The sequence below is a fragment of the Mytilus galloprovincialis genome, chromosome 1 (assembly GCF_965363235.1).
Source record: "Mytilus galloprovincialis chromosome 1, xbMytGall1.hap1.1, whole genome shotgun sequence".
NCBI classification, from domain to species: domain Eukaryota; kingdom Metazoa; phylum Mollusca; class Bivalvia; order Mytilida; family Mytilidae; genus Mytilus; species Mytilus galloprovincialis.
This window is the reverse complement of record NC_134838.1, coordinates 103907045-103922932: the sequence shown is the minus strand read 5'-3', so window position 1 is coordinate 103922932 and position 15888 is coordinate 103907045. Positions and strand designations below refer to the sequence as shown.

Genomic DNA, 15888 nt, shown 5'->3' with positions numbered 1-15888 from the left:
TTGCGTACATGATTGTGTTCTTGATTATGCAATCACAATTCTAGCTTTTATAAATGTGCATGTGAAATTCATTGGTTTTATAATTTTCTGAAATTGATAGTAAAATAAAGCTTTAAAATCTTAACAGTTTTCACATCGAAATATTAAATTCAACTTTGTCCTCTGGTTCAAGGGACGACATCAAAAATTCAATGAAAAATTAAAAAAAAACTCAATCCACATATTTTTTCATTGACTTCCCCCTCCCCCCCCCCCAACCCCCAAGTTGCTTATCCTACCTTTTGTTTCACTCAATGGACTCGATGAATTAGCGTTGTACTTGAAAAATGAAACCGCACTTTTCTACAAACACTTTTCATATTCTTTGACAAGTTTTAGGTATTCGACATAGGATAGTGATTTTTTTTCTGATTCCGTTTACTTGAGAGAAAAAAATCCCGAAATTGTAAGTAAATTCATAACATGTAACCAACCATGCTTTGTTAAAATAAAACGCAGATGGCAAACCATGGCACAGGGGAATTAAATGTAGTTTATAAACTCCAACAATATACTTCATGAGGTTTTGCTATTCTCGGTTGAAAAATGAACGTAAATTGTATATTGTAAATATGTACATGTAAAAAGAAACAATCAGTTTTAAAAAAAAGTGTTTATTCATAAAATGTTTTGATAAAAAGGTGAGTTTCTTCTTGTACATGCATTTAGTCATCCTTAATTTCTTGATATTTTGTTTATCAGTTTATCATACATGTTTCGTTTGTATTTCATTTTAAATACGAATACATACTACATGTACTTTAGCGAATAGTTCAACAATGTTATGCAGCTCTATTCTTACAGTATAAAATTAAAAAATAAATGTTCATCCATTTAAAATCGAAAACAGTACATTTATATTTAAAAAAGAAGATGTGGTATGATTGCCCTTCTGATCCCTTCTGTCCGGTGGGCGTCCGTTTTTTTTACGGATGTGTTCTTAAAAAGTGACAAATCTTAACTGCAGGATACTATAAATACATAAATAAAAGAAGATGTGGTATGATGGCCAATGAGACAACTCTCCACAAGAGACGAAAATAACACAGAAATTAACAACTATAGATCACTGTACGGCTTTCAAAGCCCATACCGCAAAGTCAGTCATAAAAGGCCCCGAAATGACAATGTAAAACAATTCAAACGAGAATTGTTCCATGTAAACTACGACATTTCTCACAAGTATTAATTTATTATTTTGTTCAACACATGCAAAAGAACTGAATAATCTTCGCCGATGTAACATTTCAATTTATTACAACAACATGCCTTCGTGCACAAATGATACAATTAAAGTTATTTTGTTTCTATTTTGGGGGACAATTTCCCCCGTTTATGGTACGCTTAGCTACTGTGTGTATGTTTTATAGCATGAACATAATAAAAGAGGAATGTCAGTGCAACCCATCATTAATTATTGTAATGGATCAGTATTATGAGATACTTATTATAAGTGACTACGACATTGTTAGAATTATAACCTATCGTCAGTATGAAAGAAATTAAAAGTGGTTCATATATTCATCCGTATAAAAGCGGCACATGCATTTTATTTTATCCTTATATTTCTCATTATGCGGTACACGATAATTGAGTTGCTGCATGCATAAAGAACTTAGAATATTACTTAATACAAAATATCAGTATATAATATTTCGATCCCACTATTTGAAGTTAACAAAAGATTTATTTAATTCTTTTGACCAAAGGTTTGTAAACTAAACAAATCCTTGTTTTTACGTTTGTAGTAACATAGTACATTCCATTGTTGGTCACCTGTGTCAATTCACATGCACACTGACTACATTGTTGTTGTATTTGAATCTTTCGGCCAATGAAATGAGACGTTACAAGTTGTTTGTTTATGATACGCCAGAATGTTATCAATGAACTATCAAAGTCATCAAATGCTAAACTTCACTGTATTTCACTGTAATGTCAAAGCATTTGGCATTTTCTTTTTAAACATATATAATATGTCCCTGAAAAGGGTCAACTGGAAGTGAATCTAATGTTAACCAGAAGTATAATTTATTTCACTAACTTTCTGTATATTTTTATATAAACCAAACAGAAATTGTGTTAAAAATGACAAAACTAACTAATTAATGTGTAAAATTGGAATTTTTATGACATTTCATTAGCTTTCAAATGCTGATACGGTTTAGCTAACATTTATGCAATACACAGTACTTTTTACTTGAAAGTTGACCATTAAATGAACACAATTCTACTTTTTATAGTTTCAATCTGGGGAGTGAAGTACATGCATGGTTAAATATCTCTCCATTGCCAGATTACATTGCAGCTTCATTGAAATCAATCTGACTTTATTAGCAATAAATTTCTTTAGTGAGACAAAACCAATGACAAAATTAAAAGGTTTTTGATGAAACAAATATAAATGTCAATTAATAATCACCATTACTCATCAAGAATAAATTGACACAAAGTTCCGAGATTCCAGACTAAGAAAACTTTTAATAAAATAGCATGTAAGCTTTGCATGAGACCTACATCAATAACATCTATTGTCCAATTGATTCTCTTATAAACACAGGGATGTTCAACTACCAATATTCCTTTATACACGCTGATGTATTGTTTCCTGTGAACAGTTTAATGTATTTTATAAGACCAATTTGACTTCTGACATTTCCATAGCATCTTTAAACAACTATCAAAGCCATGCTCCATTCACAAGCAGATTTTCAGCCATTCATCACTTTAAATCTCAATTTCACTTCGGTTAGCTGTTCAGAATAACAGATCATAAACATTTATAAACAAGTAAACCAACAATCAAACAATATTTTATGTATAAAAGAATTTTTTATAAAAAGTTCAATTTACAAATGGTTGTAAAACGGTAAAACCATTAACTATACAAATTACAACTTGTGGTATAATGTATTATCTTTGTGAAATGTAAATGACATGTTTTCATTGGTTCTTTGCATTGTAAAAGTTGAAACCTACTGGACAGAAGTTACACTACATCATTGGCAACAGAAAAGTTATACTAGTCTTGTATTCTGATTATCTTCATCCTAGAGGAGAATCAAAAGATAATTGTTATCTTTTTGGAATGATTCAAAATGGAAGCAAACTTGACACTCAATAAATTATCAATATCAACTTTCATGGTAAAACAATAACCATTAAACAGAAGATCTGCTTACAAACTAAATTTGCTCTGACCTGATTAGAAATATGTATCTATATACACTGATGGTGTTTACCAAAAGAAAACATAAAACCAAACTTTTTACAGTTAATAAAGCAAAAATCAATAGCATTTGTTTATACAGGTCAATTAAAGACTTGAAGAATGAAAAAATATTCTTAAATAGTTATAAATTAATCTTTATGATCAAAACCCATCAATAATTGTCTTCCAGAGTGTAAATGTTAGTCTATAAACTGTGGGGTATGAGTGAGGATTAAATTATTATTCCATCTTGAATTTTATCTTTGAAATAATATTACACATTTGAAAATCCCCTGGTTAAAGTAAAGCAATATTGCACTTAAGCCAACATAAAGTAATCTGATTAAACCAGTTATTTGGCCAAAAGAGGTTATTAGTAACATTGCTCCTTATATATGCTGTTGATCTACCAATAATAATTTTATACATATAGTTTATGCCATTTCCATACTAGCATTCCTTGGTCTCATATTCTAGGGCAAGTGAGATAAAAACCGTCATGCATTGTTTATTCATTTTACAACGAGATGAATTGTTTTTGTTTGTTTAGATTTGTTTGCCCATAGTCTATAGTTTGTCTATAAAACTCAACATCTTCAATCCTGATGTAGCTTTATCTACACCTACAAAAAACATGCTTGGGGCAAACTTGGATTATCTTGACTTTGCAGGGTGTGTTCTCATTTCGCCTTAAGGACATACGATACAGTTTTGAACCTGTATTTACAAGTTGATGAAAATTTGCATATAGGCTATTTTTTACCTGATTAAATTAAATATGTCATAAAAAATATACCTTCATGTGCTACTTTTTGAGTAAAATGAGGTCGAAATTTTGTATATTTGCTCAAAATTCAGATTTGTGTCCATATTTTCTTTTTTCGAAAGAACGACGTAACTTTTTTGCTTTAAAAGATAAACACAAATTGTTTTTTGTTAAATAATCGGTAATTTCTGTATTTTATAACTATCATTAAAAATTATGCAATTTTTATTCCGAAATAACTCTATATTTATCAAATGTTCATGAATAGAGGAAAAAACGTCATTTTTTGCTGAATGTTTATTAAAATTAAAAAAAATGCGCTATTTACAGTTTTATAAATTTTGGGTCACATAATCTCCTTGCAAAATGAAACAAATTGCTATTTTAGAAAATAGGGGTCCATGCACTCGTTTTCAAATTAAATCAGTTTGAATGATAAAAATCAGTCGAAAAATGCATCTTTTCCCGATATGTCATAGTTTGACGTCGCAAAAATAACATTTTACGTTAGCAACGTCATTACCTTCCCTGTAACTGTATCGTATGCCCTTAACTGTGAATTCCAGGTAAAAAAGGTAAAAAATATACTAAGGCCAGATGGGAATTGAACTAAGGTGAAATGTGAATTTAGATACAAATATTAAATAAACAAATTAAACCTCTGTGTTTTTATAGCAATTTAAACAACATGTAATTAGGGAATTGCTTCTCTTGAATGATTATTTTTAATAAAAGTCACCATTTTTTTTATTTCAAAAGATTCCACGGAATCTGGTGTCTCACCTACTTTTGCTGTTAATCTCAGGCTCAACAAAAATGAGGAAAGATTTATAATAAAAATATTCCTCACTATACTATCTTTTGATTGAAAGAAGCTTCTGTCCAAGTTTGGTAAAAATCCAGGATAGTTTATGAATCTAATAAATGTTTTAAAAACTTTAACTACAGACTATATGTAATGTAACTGGAAGAAAAACTAAGTCCATTCATAAGTAAAATTCGGAAAAAGGAGAACAAAATTTTAACTAAATTTCTTTCTAGATACTAGCTTTTGATAAATCCAGGATAGTTAAAGAAAGTTATTAAAATTTAAAAAAAAACTTTAACCACAGAGTGAATGTAATGTTTCCTGGCAGAAAAACTAAGTTCATTTACAAGAAAATACTGAAAAAATGGAAAGAATATTTTATTTTACAAAATTTACTTCCGTATACTATTTTATGATCATAAACAAACTTCTGTCCAAGTTTGGTACAAATCCAGGATAGTTTAAGAAAGTTATTATTATAAATTTTTTTTTAAAAATTTAACCACAGAGTGAAATTAATGTTTCCTGGCAGAAAAACTAAGTCAATTTATAAGTAAAATACTATCATTATAATAATATTTATTTATGTTTAAGTAAATAGTTCTTGTGCTTTATGTATTAGTGCTTTTCTCTCATGCGATTCTATATTACATGTACATTTATTAGTTTGCTAATTTAAAAATACATTTTAAAAAAGATGAGCCACTCTTAAAAGAATTATTCAAAAAGTGAGACATTGGGAAGACACAAAAAAAAAACACATCTTTTAAAAAGTATTTCAAGGCAGATTTTGACATTAAAATAACAAATATCAAACATAATTGCAATACAAACAAACGGAATAACTTAATTCCATTGTTTACACAAGTTCCCATTTCGCCTTAGTTTATTCTTTTTAACCTGAAAATTTGTACTAAGGCGAAATGGGATTAATTTTATATAATAACTTTGACAGCTAAGGCGAAATGAGAATAAGCCCTTTGCAGTGAGGTGTGAGCTTTTGTCTCATGTTGATGGCTTCTTTAACTTTAAGATGATCAGACATAGAACCCAGATCCTTTGATCTTGGTATAACAATTACATGTATGGATTTTGTGTTGTGAATTAATACACTATATATAGCAATATATCCTTGGGGAGAAAAAAAAAACAAAGAAATTTTAAATGAACTGCTGTCATACAATCTGTTTTTATATTAAATGAGAATCTCAGATGGTTCAGAAACAGCAATACTCAAACAAGAGATTCAATTTACAAAGAATATGAAAGGGCAGACTATTCTGGATAAACTTTGGATTAGAAAAACTTTTCTGTAGGCATCCCAATAAAAAAATGATGAATGTTTGAAAATTTAATCAGACTTTCTTGATTATATAAAAGAATATAAAAGATATCCAATTGATTTCATAATGTCTCGAATCATGGGTTGTAGAAATTGTAACAAAATTAATCTAAACAAGAGGAATAACTTTAGATGAAGTTAACTGTGATGTATCATTATGTATTAAAGATACAATGAATAATTGTTGATTCTCAGCGACAGAAAAAAAAACATGAGCTCAGAGATTTTTTTTCATGAATAAACATTTGTCAATTGTATCAACAACTTAAAATTTTGTGTTGATGGGTTTTTTTCTTAACTACCGTAGAAGGTATTGTAAGTATAAAACATATTTATCAAGTATTTTTTGTATAGATTTGTAAAGAAAAAGCTGTCACGAGATAAAAACTTCCACCAATACTTAGCCATTTAAGTGCAAGACAAAATGAAGATAGTGTAAGAAAAAAAATATAGCTGCAGATGAAACTTTACTTCCCATACATTAACCTGTCTCAATCAAACAGAGATCTAATTTAGAATAAGCTACCAGCACATCTTACAAAGGAAAGTTCCCATAACAAAAAGCTGTATGCTGACTTTTTATTACATAATCCATTGGGAAGGAAAAAATATATATAGTGACACATATTTTGATGAGAGAAAAGACCAACCTTAAATAAGTGAGCTTTTGGTTAAAAAAAAGAACTTAGTAAGTTGTCAGAATTTAAAATGTGATTTGAGGCTCCACATATAAAATTTAAGGGCATACGATACAGTTTTGATCCCGTATTTACAGTTTGATGAAAATTTTTATGTAGGCTATTTTTTTGCCTGATTAAACCAAATATATGTAATAAAAAATATACCTTCCTGTGCTACTATTTGAGTTAAATGAGGTTGAAATATTGTATTTTTGCTCAAAATTCAGATTTGTGGCCGTATTTTTTCTTTCGAAAGAAAGACAACTTTTTTGTTTTAAAAGATAAACACAAATTGTTTTTATTAAATAATTTTTAATTTCTGTATTTTATAAATACCTTAAAAATTTATGCATTTTTCATTCAGAAATAACTCATATTTATCAAATGGTCATGAATTGAGAATAAACGTCATTTTTTGCTGTATATTTATCAAAATTAAAAAAATTGCACTATTTACAGTTTTATAATTACATTCTCTATATTGAACTTATAAAAAATCTTGATAAACATGAAGATGGTTACCCTTTCATAAAGAATTTATTGTATTGTAATAAAAATATTTCAAATACTTTATATGGCATTTTTTTCTCTTTTTTTCAAATCCTAACTACTGTTGTTCCCACTTAATGGTGCACACCTAAATTTCCTTTCTGATCGATACTACTCAGGATATATAAGTTATCATTTAAGCCCACATCCACTGATCTGTACTGAAACTTCAATCATAAGCAATCTAACAATGAGTTCATTTCTGTACAGTCAATGATTCTGTAATCAATCTTCTAACACAAAAAGACAATTTCTAAGAACTCAAAAGATTTCTCCCCATAATCAATCACCGCCATGGGAAATGCAAATCTCGTCAAAATCTAAGATTGTTGTAAATTGCATAAACCACTCAGCAACTTTATTTACAAAATCAAAAGCACAGTCCAATTCCAAGGATTAAATATCACCTTACAACACAGATGAATTAGTCTTCAAATGTTAACTTTTCACAAGATTTTAGACTTAATACAATTTTTTTTTTTTAAATAAATTGAATTCCAATTTCATTTTCTAAGGATTGTCATTCAATTATTTTACAGAAATGTTTGCTTGATGATCTCACACCAGTAAGATTTATTTTTGACTGCCTATTGAATTCATACTGTGTTGAAAACTAAAATTTCAATAATAAAATTCAAAAAAATATACCACTTGATATATATATTAGAAATGTTAAGAATATTATCCATAACTGAAAAAAAACAAGAATGTGTCCAAAGTACACAGATGCCCCACTCGCACTATCATTTTCCATATTCAATGGACTTTGAAATTAGGTAAAAAATCTAATTTGCCATTAAAATTAGAAAGATCATATCATAAGCAACAAGTGTACCGTACTAAGTTTCAAGATGATAGGACTTCAGCTTCATCAAAAATTACCTTGACCAAAAACTTTAACCTGAGCTGGACAGACGGACACACAGACCAGAAAACATAATGCCCCTCTACTATCGTAGGTAGGGCATAAAAACTCTTTTTTTTTCATATTTGTTATATTCATTACCAGTGGTTTGCCCTATAGTTTCTTAATCATGTCTTTAGACCTCTTTCTTATAAATACAATATGATGGGAAAAACAAAACACAAATTAACCAATATAAAGGACAACACACCTCCAACCATGACAAGCACAACAAAGTGTAAGCGGCTATACATCTTACAGAACTTACTCAGATATTTTCTTTCATGAAGTATGATGGACGAAAAGAGCCTAACAATTCCAAAACATAAAATCAATATATCCCATTGCATAACATGTTAATGTAATTTTTTTATTTCTGCTTTATTCTTCATGTACATAAAACTAAGAAACAATTGACTTCGTATTACTTATCTTATTCCAACTGAGATTTCTTCAAATGAAAAACAGGAGTTCATATATATTGATATATGCAGTTTTTTGTCAAGATAACGATCAATTAAAAGACAGAAAACACCAAAGCAGTATTAAAAACCCAAAGGAAGACCAAATAGAAAAACAACAAAAACACAAAAAAAGTTCACCAATGCTACACAATCAGATATTGATTGTTAAATACTGAAGTCATCTGAGTAATAATCAAAGAATTTCCAAACTAATAAAAGAATAATGTTCCAATGTTGCATGTAGAGAATATTCAGTAAATGAAATTAATTGCTTTTGACAATTACAGTACAGAAAATTATCTTCAATACATGTATCTCAACAAATGAACCAAACCTCAAATGTAGAAAAATACATGGCAAAACATAATCTAATTGTTCAGTCTTACTAGAAAGGTAACCACTATTCATAAGTTTTTTTTTTTATTTTAGTTTATTAACCAACTAAGTACATTATTGCCAAAAATGACTGTTTATTAAAAACCCTGGGCTTAATACAGACAAACTGGGCATTAATACAGGTCCATTACAGAAAAAACAGGGTCATTACAGGAAAACAGGGCCATTACAGAAAAACAGGGCCATTACAGAAAACAGGCCATTACAGAAAAACAGTGTTAATATCTGTGCTTCTGTAACTGGTGGAACTGTAAACATTAACATTTTTTCAGGAAAAAGAAATCTGAATCCTCACAGGAATAGATGACATTGTCAAACCAAAAATGTTCAAATTTAATATGATATTTGTTAATGTTTTATTAAATTTAACTATGTTTTGAAAATAATATAATTAAAAGACTTTTTTGTATTTTATTTAATTTAGTGACAAGCAACCAACATTAGAGGAACCCATACATAGGGATCACTATTAATCCTGTTTTCCAACACGTAACTTCTGTCAACTTAATATCTTGGATATTTGGTATATATATTAAAAGCTTTATTATGGTGAAGTACAAATTATTTTTCAAACTAAACTAGCTGTCATTAAAAGAATGGAGAGTACATCAAGTTGGCAGCAACACATACACTTTTGTTCAGTTGGTTAATAAATGTATTAAGAAATGGGCGTTTTTAAAATGGCCCTGTTATCTGTTCTCGGTCAGTAATAATGGCCTCAGATGTCTGTAATAGCCCTCATCATTGCCTCAGGCCATTACAGACTTCCTCAGCCATTATTACAGACCTTGGACATATAACAGGGCCATTATAAAAACACCCACTCATTAATACTATAGTATTAGAGTCATACACTGCATGCACTGAGCTCCTTGCTCAATTTCAACTGTGAATACTTTTAAAGTAAAGAAGATTCAAATTCAAATTTGAATTTTTTATTAACTTTGAGCATTACAGCTCATCATTGTATTCATATGGCATACACAAAAATCACATTGATCAACATTTTCTTATCTTAAAGGTACCATAGAATTAGAAATGTGTTTTGAAAAATGCTGGTTTTTACAGGTAAATATTAGCTCTAGGATTTTCAAGTTACACTAACATCAATCCTTCCTGGGTATTGGAACATTACCAAACACTGGAAAAATTGCATAAAAGATGTATTATCAGTCGAATCAAATTTGAGTTATCTGCAGTGTCATTAAGTTTCCATTAACTTTTCCAGTTTTCTCTTTCATTGCATCAAGCATGTTAAATTTCCCATTATTTTGTACAGAACACATTTTATATTATTTTCCAAACTTATTTTGAATGACAATAAAGATAAATTTTCTGATTTGTCATGACTTAATGCCCACTGAAGTTTTTTATTTTCTTCCCAATATTGTAAAGAATCTATGGCGGTATTGCTTTAATTTTGGTATTTTAGGTTGAAAACAGAAAACATAGTAAATTTTCGATCTATCATTCAATTAAAGCACAGAAAATCATTCAAGTTCTTGAACCATTTGTTTTTATAAACTGTTTAAAATAAATTTGGTCTATGTTGTCCATATTTTTAGGGGGGGAAATCCATAAGCAACAAATTAATTTAGTGAGGCCTTGGCCAGATGAATCAACAAATTGACAATTTCTTGTGACATTGCATCTGTTGCTAGGTGATGTCTTGAGGTATAATAAACCAAAACCTGTTCAAATTATTAAAATTGGCAAAAGTTGAATGATATTTGTGGGAAGTAAGAGCCAGGTTTGAAAGGCGTATGATCCATAAGGCCCTTATATTTCCAACTAATTTTCAAAAAGAGGCTCCAGATACCAAAGTGACATTCAAACTTTTGAGTGGAAAAATACAGAGGCGGATTTAGAAAAAAAATTGGTTGCTTATATAGGGAATCACTGAAGCCTGACTGGAGCGGGGCCCCCACTTATGAAAATTTCTGGATCCGCCACTGAAATAAACTGATGACATTATGACAAAAAAAGTAAGACTTATAATAGTGTCATACTAATCAAAATCACTGTTCCCCCATATTCAATAATACATAAAAATTGAGAATGCACATTCCTTGGGTTTTTTGGCCAGAAATATAAAGGATATGTGTCAGCAACAAATCTTTTTCAACATTATGCTTGTTAAAACAAATTAAGAAGATACTGTAATATTTCACAAAAATCTTCGTGAAAAATAGAAAAAGTTTTGTAAGAAAAACTTTATAAAGATAGTCCCATTTTACTTTCTCAGTCATATATATAAATATATTCTTTGCAACTTGAAATCCCTGAAATGTCCAGAAAGGACCCTTCTTACAATTGTTTGGATTGTTTACAGGGGGGGTTACTATTTGCCGGGTTTAATATCCATACAAACCTGGGGTTGTCTCAGAGTTCTTATGGAACATAAACCAGGTAAATAGTAACAAACCCCATTTGATTGTTCTACGAATTTTGAAGCCCTCTAAAACCTTAAGTTATCAGAGAATGGTTTTCTATAAATCCACTGATAAAATTTCTTGAAAAAAGAACTTAGAGTTACCAGTTTGATAAGATTTTTGGGCAAAAACTGCGCAACCTTGACCATTTGGAATGTAAGAGTGAAATTGAGTTGCAAAGGTTTTTCAAGCCAAAAACAACTATATGCATGTCAAGATTGAGCTATTATAGTATGCCTGCAGTGTATGACTCTAATACTATAGTATTAATGAGTGGGTGTTTTTATAATGGCCCTGTTATATATCCAAGGTCTGTAATAATGGTTGAGAAAGTCTGTAATGGCCCAATAAATTAACTGGCGGATCCAGAACTTTGTGGGGCCCGCTGACTGACTTAAGGGAGGGGGGCCTGGCCCACTCCAGTCATGCTTCTATTATTCCCTTTATAATCAACAAATTTTCCCACAAAAGGGTGGGCCGGCCCCCTTGCCCCTAGCATTTTAATTAAAAAGTTATTTTACAAAATATTTTAAATATTATTTTATTTTGTTTAATTTGAACAATTACTCAATAATATAATTTTAATTTTAAAGAATTACCATAAATATTTCATGATTCATATGCATAACATGGGTACTTACATAGTAAAAGATAAAAATAAAAATAAAATAAATTATAAAAACAACAACATATAAATTGCATGTTAAAATAATAACATAATTGTTATCATGTCATACCATTATTATTGGTCTCATAAATCTTAATAATTGAATAGCAGAAACAAGTTCTCATAGAATATTGGTATAGATCAATGTCTGCAATCTTATAAAGTATCATGCCATAGTTTCATCAATAGAATTCATAGATTTTTACCAATACCATCTGAATATGCATTAGTCTGTCATAATATCATTTAAGGTGAATCATTGATTTCCTTGTAGAATTTCTAATTTTCATCCTGATATTACATCTGCTATCAACAATTTACATAAATAAATAATTAAAAACACTCTTTTTCTAATGTTTACAAAAAATAATGCATATTTTGGAATTTTTTTATGCATAATGACAAAATAAAATTGCACCTAATTTTTAGGTGCTTTGTAGCAAATGTGTAGTATATTGTTTTACTTACATGTATATTATGGCATGGTTTTGGATATCAATAAAGGTATCCAGGAATTTGTACTGTAAGCCTGCAGGAAGCTGGCTGGATTATTCCATATCCTAAAGAAAGGGAAAACAAGACAAAAAGATCAATAATATGTCCCATTGATTATTAGTTATTATTTAATGAGGTATTGTAAAGTAAAATTGATCTAATGTGTGATATAGAATTATATAAAAATAACCAGTAACTAGTATCAATCAATGTTTGAAATTTAGAAAACAATTTCAAACAATTTAAGTTCAAAATTTCGGTTATTTGCAATCAATATATGTGCCATAAAATATTTCTGTTAATGTTTCAATCACGGTAACAAAATGCAGTTCTCCAATAACAAACATATAATTTCCTTAAATAATTAATTGTTTAAACAAATAAATAAACAAATGTTTTAAAAAAATAAATAAAAAAAATTTAAATGAATTAACACTATACTGATTATAAAATTTAAATTATACAATGATTTTAAATCACAGAAAAGAGCTAATAAAAATAATTTTAAAAATAGTATAAACAAAAAAGAACTTAGTTTCTGTATCATTTGGTCTCTTTTGAAGAGTTGTCTCATTGGCAATCATACCTCATCTTCTTATTCCTATATTGTAAATTGATCAAAGACTCTAATGGCCAGGTATTTGAGACTGTTCTTTAACAAAGAAGAAAGGTCTTCACTAATCTATTTTCTCGCTGCATTGAAGACCCATTGGTGGCGTTCGTCTGTTATCTGCTCTTTGGTTAGGTTGTTGTTTCTTGTCATATTCCCGATTGCCATTCTCAAAGAAAGGTCTTCACTAAATATTTAATAAATTGAGAATGGCAATGGGGACTAGACAAGAAACAACAACCAAACCAAAAAGCAGATAACAGCTGAAGGCTACCAATGGGTCTTCAATGCAGCGAGAAAATAGAGATCTGAGTTAAAACATATTTAGGGTCTAAAAAAGCCTGTGTCGTTCAAATTGAAAACATGTATATAATTCATGAATATAATTCATGACATAGATCTCGTATTTGTTGATTTTGTCTTGATACTGGTGCATTTTGGCTCTCTCGGTTTTAATTATTATCCTCATAGATTTTTAAATCTTGTCTTGTTGATCATTTTTACAATTTAAAATTTAACTACAGTATCTAGGCAAAAGCTGCTGAAAATTAGTAAATTATATTGCATTTTTGGGCAACAACTCAATTAAGGAGTCAACTAGCCAGTTCAGTACTCACTACAGGGATTGAAGTTAAAGTTTTGGCATAGTATCCCACATCTTTTATTTTGTACCCAATATATGTAGTTCTATACAAGAAAAGCAGAAGTTTTAGTAGCCCACACCAAATTTTAGGGGCCATTGGCGAGTGGGCCCCTGCTAAGTTCAAACCCTGCACTTCTGGTGACTTATTTGTAGATCTTGTAGTATTGCTGATCATTAATGCTAGTTTTGTTTGAGCAAGTTGCTGTGCATTTTTCAGAAAAATGCATGTTGAAGGCCCTTAGGGTGCCAGTAGTTATAACTTCTTGGTCTCTGGTTGAGAGTCCTGATGTTTTATTGGCAATCATATTATACATTCAAATTTTATAAATAAACTTGAAAGATGAGTTTTAGATGCTGATCTTTACTCATGATTATTTATTAATATTGACTCTTTCCTCTATACAATAAGTCTCAATGTATTTTTTTTAAAAACGACAATAATAAACCAACAACTACTGAGAAAGCTTTTTATTTTATAGATAACCTTTATCTGAGAGCTCTATTATATATTCATTAGCGTATCAACTGAGGGTACACTAAACTTTATACAGTAAAAAAATAAAGATTACCTCCCCTGATTCACTATGCGAGTTATGTATAAATTATTGCTATATGTAAAATCTAATTATCTTGTATAGGAAAGGATTTATACATACTGAGCATTTGTTCAATACATTTTTTTAACATATGATCAATTTGAAAGACTTAAGATTTTTGTATTTTAATTTAAGAAACTATGATAATCTAGAATTTGGACATCACTGGTAAAAAAAAATGCTAATAATTTTTTCCTTCTTTGCTGCCAAGTGATGACTGTAAAGGTTATTAATCAGTGTTGTAAAAAATGAGGTGTTCAGAATATCAAAGCTTTCTGTACAAATATCGACCAAGCCTTGTTTTAATTAGTCTTTTTAAAAGAAGTTCTGCAGAAATTTATGATTCATACCAGTAAAGGAACAGTGGCAGATTTACCAGGGGCACAGGGTACATGTAGTCCATGTCACCAAACAAAAATCAATCATAATCTTATTGTTACTGAATTTGCTTATCTAGAGTGAAAATTAATCATAGCTTGATTTAAATTCTTAACTACTGTAGTTAACCCCTGCTTCAACATTCATAATTTATGACAACTGATGTGTAATGTCTTTTTTTGAAATATTTTAATGTGAACTTCATATACATGTTGATTGGAATAGGACTAATATTTTCATTATTTTTTAATACATTACAGATTAAGATCATTTATATATAAATCAGATGGAATCATCTAATCAGGGAAAGAAATTAGTATTAAACTAAGATCTGTAGTTTAAACAATAATGTACAATAAAATGTTTAGTGCCAAAAATGTATGAATCAATATTCAAGACATGTTTTCATAAAAAAAAATCACAATACCATTTCTTGTGAATTTTTTTCTTGGAAACTGCCATTTCTGTTACTTTATTAAACAGCTAACATTTTTCCCTACAAGATTTGTTGTTTAACTGAATGCAAAATTTCTTTTCCATCTTATTTACAAAGGACAAATGAAGGAAACCAACAATTTGTTTTAAAAAAATACTGTAAATTTAGAAATTATTGCAAGGTTTTTATTTATGCGAATAATGCAACTGTGTGAGTCTCACAATAACAAGAATTTGCATTTTGATATATCTGAAACATACATCTGTATTGAGATTTTTTTGAAATCGCAATTATTAATCTCGTGTTTTTGTCCCTTCTTGAAAAATCGCAATAAGAAATGCACACAATTATTTCTGGATTTACAGTAGTTCGGACAATATTTAACTATAAAATCAAGTCCAGAGATGTGAAAAAGTGTTCTTCAAAGAAAGGACAATATTTCATATGCAAAAGTGTCCTTTATTATAAGAAA

General features: G+C 29.3%; 1 protein-coding gene across 2 annotated transcripts in view; it reads right to left on the bottom strand.

Moving 5' to 3' along the window:
* Nucleotides 1-12839, bottom strand: part of LOC143048153 (synapsin-like) — a 104569-nt gene extending 91730 nt beyond the window's left edge. Inside the window, exon 1 of one of the 2 annotated variants that reach the window (XM_076221666.1) lies at nt 12727-12839. The gene's annotated coding sequence lies outside the window, so the exon portion shown is untranslated. The remainder of the gene's footprint in view (nt 1-12726) is intronic. The other variant, XM_076221657.1, reaches the window with a different exon arrangement.
* Between the last annotated feature and the right edge of the window lie 3049 nt (nt 12840-15888).